The 6,224-nt window shown below is 56.7% G+C and overlaps 1 pseudogene; it reads left to right on the forward strand.

The window, feature by feature from the left end:
* Positions 1-290: 290 nt before the first annotated feature.
* LOC133052756 (uncharacterized protein CXorf49 homolog) lies at positions 291-5,403 on the forward strand (annotated as a pseudogene).
* Positions 5,404-6,224: the final 821 nt, after the last annotated feature.

The raw sequence follows: 6,224 nt of genomic DNA on the forward strand, positions 1-6,224 counted from the left end.
TCCCAGGAGACCAGCGCCCTCAGTACCCTCCTGTCTCCTGCTCCACCCATTTGTACACAGTCAGGGCTCAGGGCTGTGACTCTAACAGGAAAGCGGAGGTGGGACCGGAGGAGGTGGGAAGAGAGGCTTCACAGAGGTACACTCGCATCATCACCTTCACCCACCAACTCGCCAACTGCCAGGATGGCCTTTGGGCTTGGCAGCAAGCCAGAGGAGGCCCTCGACCCCATTGGTTACACCTCGAGGGGACGGCCAAACAAGGCGCGTGCCAGTTGGCAAGAACCGGACCAATGAGGAGGCGGCAGCTCTGGCACGCTGAAAGTCTCGCGTTATTTGCAGCCATCTCCTGCCTGTGGTTCCGCTGGTGCTTGATGGTGAGCTCCAGACGACCCCCAGCCTCGTCTACCCTGACCACCACCACAGCGGACACTGCGACCTGGTTGATAAATCGTCGTCGCCACCCCGGGTCCGACAGCCACCTAGATTGCAACAGGAGCTCCCCAGATGATGAGGTGTCTGTTTCCGGAGCAGGTTTCAGCTCAGAGCGCAGGGAGCAGACCAGCGGCCTTGAGGCCGGCTCCGCAGCCCCGCGGGGACCCGACCCTGGCCCCTGCGGCGGCCCTGAGCCAGGGGCACCGCGAAGCAGCGAGGGTGAGGGCGGGGATGGCTTCATAGACCCTAAGGGCTTCGACTCAGAGCGGGAGGTGCTGGAAGCGGGAGGGCCGGTGCTGTGGGGCCGGGAAGGCTGGCCTGGATCCCCGGCCAACGACCAGGGGGACGGCCTGCAGCTGGCAGACGAGTCAGTGGCGGCCATCCTGCAGCAGCTGGCCGACCTGAACGTGCTGGGCACCCGCAGATACCTGTCCCAGGAGAGCTATGTGGTCGGCGAAGTGTCTGCCTTGCGGGACCTCGAGGCACGTCCCCGCAGTCGAGGCGGTGCCGCCCAGACATGTGGGGAAACGGCACAGGCTGATGCCGTCCCTCTCCGGGTCAGCGAGCCAGGCCTGGATGAACCCTAAGAGAGGCACTAAGAGTAGGTTGAACGTGGCTGTGGATCGCCAGTGGCCCCCCTCAGAAAGCCCAGTTGGGCTGCTGCCGACCACAAGTCCTCTGATGAGTTCAGTGAGATAGAGCGGATGAGGGTGAGCATTTATCCCAAAGACAGAGGCCAGGCCAAGCTCAACAGCCCCGAGGATCCCAGGAACACACCCAGACGCTCGAATGTCCAAGGCAGGGAGAATCTCCTTAATGTGCCAGGCACTTGCCTGTCCTCGGCTCCCCGAGGATTAATTTCGGTTGTGGAAAGGCAGGGCAGGCAGAGCGATGCAGAACAGGAGGACATCTCTCCCCCTAAGAAAATGCAGACTGTGCTCTGGGAGAAGGGGGGCAGCCTGCCCAGCTACCCGTGTAGCAGTAGCATCAGCTACTGCAGCTGCTGCTACAGGCAGCCGGCCTGGCCCACTCCTAGGAGGAAGGGGGTCCAGGAGAAGAAATCCCTTGAGGGCATCTCCAAACCTGCCATGGAGAGAAGCTTCCCTTCCTGGGGGCAGGGAATCTCGGCCACTCCCCTGGAACCGGCCACCTTCCCCCCAATCTCCAGCATCCTGCTGCTCCCTTGGTCCCTTGGGGAGCTGAAGAGTCCAAGCACACCGGCGCTGGGAAGAAATCCGTGGCTAGGCAGGCCCGGGAGTCGGTGGCAGCAATGGCGGTGTCAGGAGCAGACAACGACCCAAATAGAGACCCATTCCCAAAGGGCCAAGTGAGTAGGCTAGGCCTCTCCTCTCTCCCCACTCTTCCCCTTCCCACCCTCCCCAGGACACAGGTCTTCACCCCATATTCCCTCTCTCCATCCCTCAGGGGTCGTCACCGTGTGGCCCTCGGTCGCTGGGTCATTAGGATGCCAGATTGGGATTCTTTCACTAGGGACAAACGTTAAGGTAGCACTTTGGGTGTGCTGGGTTCGGTTCTCCACCCTTGGCCTGTTTCCAGTCTCCTCCATGAGGCTGGGGCTGGAGTGGAAGGGAGAGCTGGTAGCTGAATTGATTTGAAGGGACCCCTTAAAAGCTTCACAGAGCTTCGGTGTTTAGACACATGACTTTCCTGAATCCTACTTCCTAGCTCTTCCCCAAACTTTCCTTACAGTGGCCCCAGGCTTTCTCAGTGCCACACTGCTGTCCCCAGCTCAGCTCTGCCTGCTGGCCTGGGGCTGACTGACAGGGAATGTGCTAAAGAGATCAGCCTTTCAATTCTCTTTCCAGTTTCCTGCCTCAGCTCCGTCTTGAATCATGTGAGCTCTCACACACACAGACAGACATATAAATGCACTGGTACACACACGCACACGCACACACACATCCTTACTCCAGATCAGTGAGAAATCTTGTTTTTAGCTTACCACTGACAGGCCATGGCCAACTTCTCCATTGGTGCATCATGGAGAATCCGGAAGGGCCAACCTCAACATCAGAGGCACACAGGATTCAGGAAACTCAGAGCCTGTGGCCATGAACAAGGGAGAAGTCAGGCCCAGAGGGCCTGGCCCATCAGGTGAGTGTCCTGGGTTTTGATATGGGGGGAGGAGGCCAGGGGTGAGGGCAGAAACATCTGTCTCTGACTCCCTCTCTCTTCCGGGGGTTCAGCCTTGCTCTCAGGCTGCTTCTCCCATGGGAAACAAGGTGTCAACAGGGCTGGACCTGGCCCCATCACCTTCTGTGTGGAATTTGTTTGGCAGGGGTGATCGGTGGCAGTGCCCCAACAGCTACTCTGGGCGTAGACCTGCAGGCTAATAGCCTTTTCTGTGAAGTGTTGTTCGCCCACATTGGTTTCCCAGGTGCTGGCTGTGGCTGCCGCTCTGGGAGGCTCGAACACAGAGGATCCATCGTGGTGAAATGGCTTCCCCTAAGGAATAGGAGGGGCAGGCCCAGAGAGAAGGTTTGGGCTGCCTGCCAGCCAGAGCAGGGGAGACTTGATGCTAGCAGAGGGTGGTACTGCCTCACCTCACGTTAGAGCCTGCTTGGCAGTTTCCACCTCACTGGGAACCTGGAAGCTGGATTGTGTGTCCTTTCCCTGTCAGGTGACCAGGAACCAACTGACCATCCCCCAAGATCGAAAAGGCGGCAGCAGCCCCCCGGAAGGCAGGGCTGTCCTCAGGTAATGTTTTTTCTTGCTCCTGTGAATGCACACCCAAATCCCATGGTGAGATCTGGGTCCAAGTGCAACTGACATGTGTGCCCCCACCCGCCCCCATTGGGCACCCCAGGGAAGAAGCCCACCTCCTTTCCACTGAGGAAAGTCTTTCCCTTGCCAGTCTAGGTACCTGGTTTGGGATGGAGGGCCCGGGGAAGAGGAAAGGAGGAGGATATGGGAGGTGGTTGTATACTAACCATTTCTCCCTCTCTGCCCCAGTTTCACAGCAGTTTCTGATTAAAGGACTTCTCATATTCTGTGTTCTGCCCTCTCTCTGGGAGGTAAGGGTAAGGGGAGTGGAGCAAGGCCTGGTGGGGAGCCACTCCATATCAGAGCCTGTTGCAGAACATTACCTCTGGCATCCTGTGTTGGGGACTCTGGGTCAGCCTCTGCTCCCATCCAGGCCAGCAGGGAAACAAGAGTGCCTCTGGTCTGGGTTCACTGAGGCCCTTGTCTGGTCACATTGACCCATCCTCCCATTCCCCTAAAGGCCTGCTTCTAGTTCTTTAAACTCGCTCCTCTGGGATTTGCCGTTTCCGGCCATCCATCACTGACATTCTGCCTCCCCACTGGAAGGAACTCATGACTCACGTACAGAGCTCCAACCCATCCTGCTTGGCCCACTGGACTCATTGTCCTACTTACCCTGACCACTCTCTTTTCCATTGGAGTACCCTCGATCCCTCCCCTGACTTGCCATTGGTGACCTTGCATGCACGTGTAGTTCAGCAGGTGAAAACAGGCAGAGGTGCCCTCATCTCTCCCTTCCCAGGCTCTGCCCTCTCATTGGAGTCCCTACTGCCGGTACCATTTCCACCCCCGCCCCAGTCCCACCTCGCACGCTCGAACCTGCACTCAGTCCTCCTCTCCTCTTTAGCCCTCAGCCCTGAGACTCAGGCACCAATAGTTTCGCTTCTCCTTCGTTGGATTCAGTTAAGGGCTTGGGCATGAAGCCTGGACCCAGTGAGCTGGGGAGCAGGAGGGAAGGAACAGGGAACACAGGAGACAGGCTAGTCTCTGGGCTGGAGGTCAGGAGATGCATCTGTTTGGTGCCAACCTGGGTCAGACTGCACCCTGGCAGCTAGAGATGGATGGTGGAGTCCTCAGTGTTTTCACATCCTCCCTGCCCTAGCCAGCTGACCACCCTCGCCTCCAGCCTGAGCCTCTCTATACCCTTGAGTGGAAATGGGCCCATCATGCTCTATAGCAAGTGTGGTTAGTAAGTCTCTGTTCTTGCAGGGTCCCCGTCAAATACTGTTCCACCAGACCCATGACACAGATCTTCCAACAAATGATATTTCCCAGAGTATCCCAGCTCAGTATCCCAGACTACTTCTTTAGGGCACATGACAATGAGTCTGAACTCTGTGTTCAATTTCCCCCTCACTGGAATTTGGGGAGCACTTCCTTTCCCTCAGCCAGCACCCCAGGACTGTGCCAGCCTGAGACTCAGAGAGACAGATCTGTGCTGGAGTGAACTGAGGGTAGGTTCTGCCTGACACCATTACTGAAAGACCAGGGTTTTATTACACAGAAGGGGGTATGAGGGTAGGTAGCACATTCAGAGTTGGTGCCTGGACATCTCTCTGTGTGAATAAAAGTCAGCAAAGATAAGGCCCTTGAGGCATAAGGATGTGATTCGGGGAGTAAAGAAAGTAGAGACTGGTCCAGATTCTGTAAGGCATTGAGTGAGCCGAAGCAAGGGTCGCATCCCCAATATTCAAGGGCGTGTGTCACATTCCCAAAACGTAGGAGGGGAATGATGCAGGAGTCACCAAACCTCAGGACAGGGTGTTGGGACTCTCAGAGAGTTGGAGTCTCTGGAGGAGGCTCTGGATCCTACCTTGCCATGCTATGATATCTGCCAACTGCTGAGGGTGTGGATGAATGAAAATGGGAAGGGTGGCTCTGGCGAGCACCAGGGATACTGCTGCTCATCTTAGAAATAGGAGACCGCCCAACATGAGTTTCCTGAGGCAGGGGCGCAAGAAGGGTGCCCTGAGGAAGCAAAGTTAGGAGTGACTGCACCTGGACAATGGGGAGCACTTGCCCCATATTCTCACGTTGATTCCCTTCCAGGCCTCTTGGCATGAGGCCAGGTGGACAGACTACGTGTGGGTGGAACCATCAGAGACTTCAGGGTCAGAAAAGAACATGCGTGGGACTTACTCCTTACACTCAGACCCCTCCCTGGAGCAGGTGGGCTTGATCATTTAGTCTACAGCTGATCCAGTGGTCATTGCCTGGTGGTGTAGCCCATCTCACTGTTGTCTGAGTGAGTAAATTTGGCATAGACCTTCTGGCTGAGGTCTTTGCCCACCGAGACAGGTAGGTAATCTGTGCCCGGGGAGAAGTCCAGCACCAGCATCAGCACCACCCTTGGGCAGAGAGGGGCCCGGGACTGTGGTCACCAGGGTGAGGAAGTGGAGAAGCTCATGGAAGTGGAGGTGCGAGGGCGTGAACACAACCCCTCATTCACTTTTTACCAGGCTCCCTTCCCTCCTCTGAGCACACAGTTCAGACCAACTACCTCACTATAATATTCTGGAAACATAGACATCACAGGCCTTGGCTCAGCCCCAAGCCTTCCACTTCCAGTGGGAAATCTGTGGCAGGGCCTGAGGCACAGGTTAATGAAATCCATCTGGGCCCCAGGGGGTAGGAGGAATGCAGAAGCCCGGCCTCATTCAGTGCACCCCTGTTGCCTTTCCCCTTCATCCTTGGAGAACCCTAGGCCCCATCCTGCCTGGTTCTGCTGCCTGTCCAACTCCAGGGAAGACGCTCCCTCCCTATCACACCTGCAACCCACCAGCACCAGCCCCAGGTCTACCGCTTTCTCTGGACTATTGAGGGACACTGGCACAAACAAAGAATTTACAGTAGGTGAGCCCTGAAGAGAGTGCTGGCTGCGGTGGTCACAGTAATCTTGCCCCAAAATGTCCAAGTCCTAATCCCTGCAGTTGGCTTATATGGTCCTTTGCATGATAGCAGTTGGTTAAGCTTGCAGATGCAATAAAGGCTGCTACTCAGCTGACTTA

Source organism: Dama dama, chromosome X (assembly GCF_033118175.1).
Source record: "Dama dama isolate Ldn47 chromosome X, ASM3311817v1, whole genome shotgun sequence".
NCBI lineage: Eukaryota > Metazoa > Chordata > Mammalia > Artiodactyla > Cervidae > Dama > Dama dama.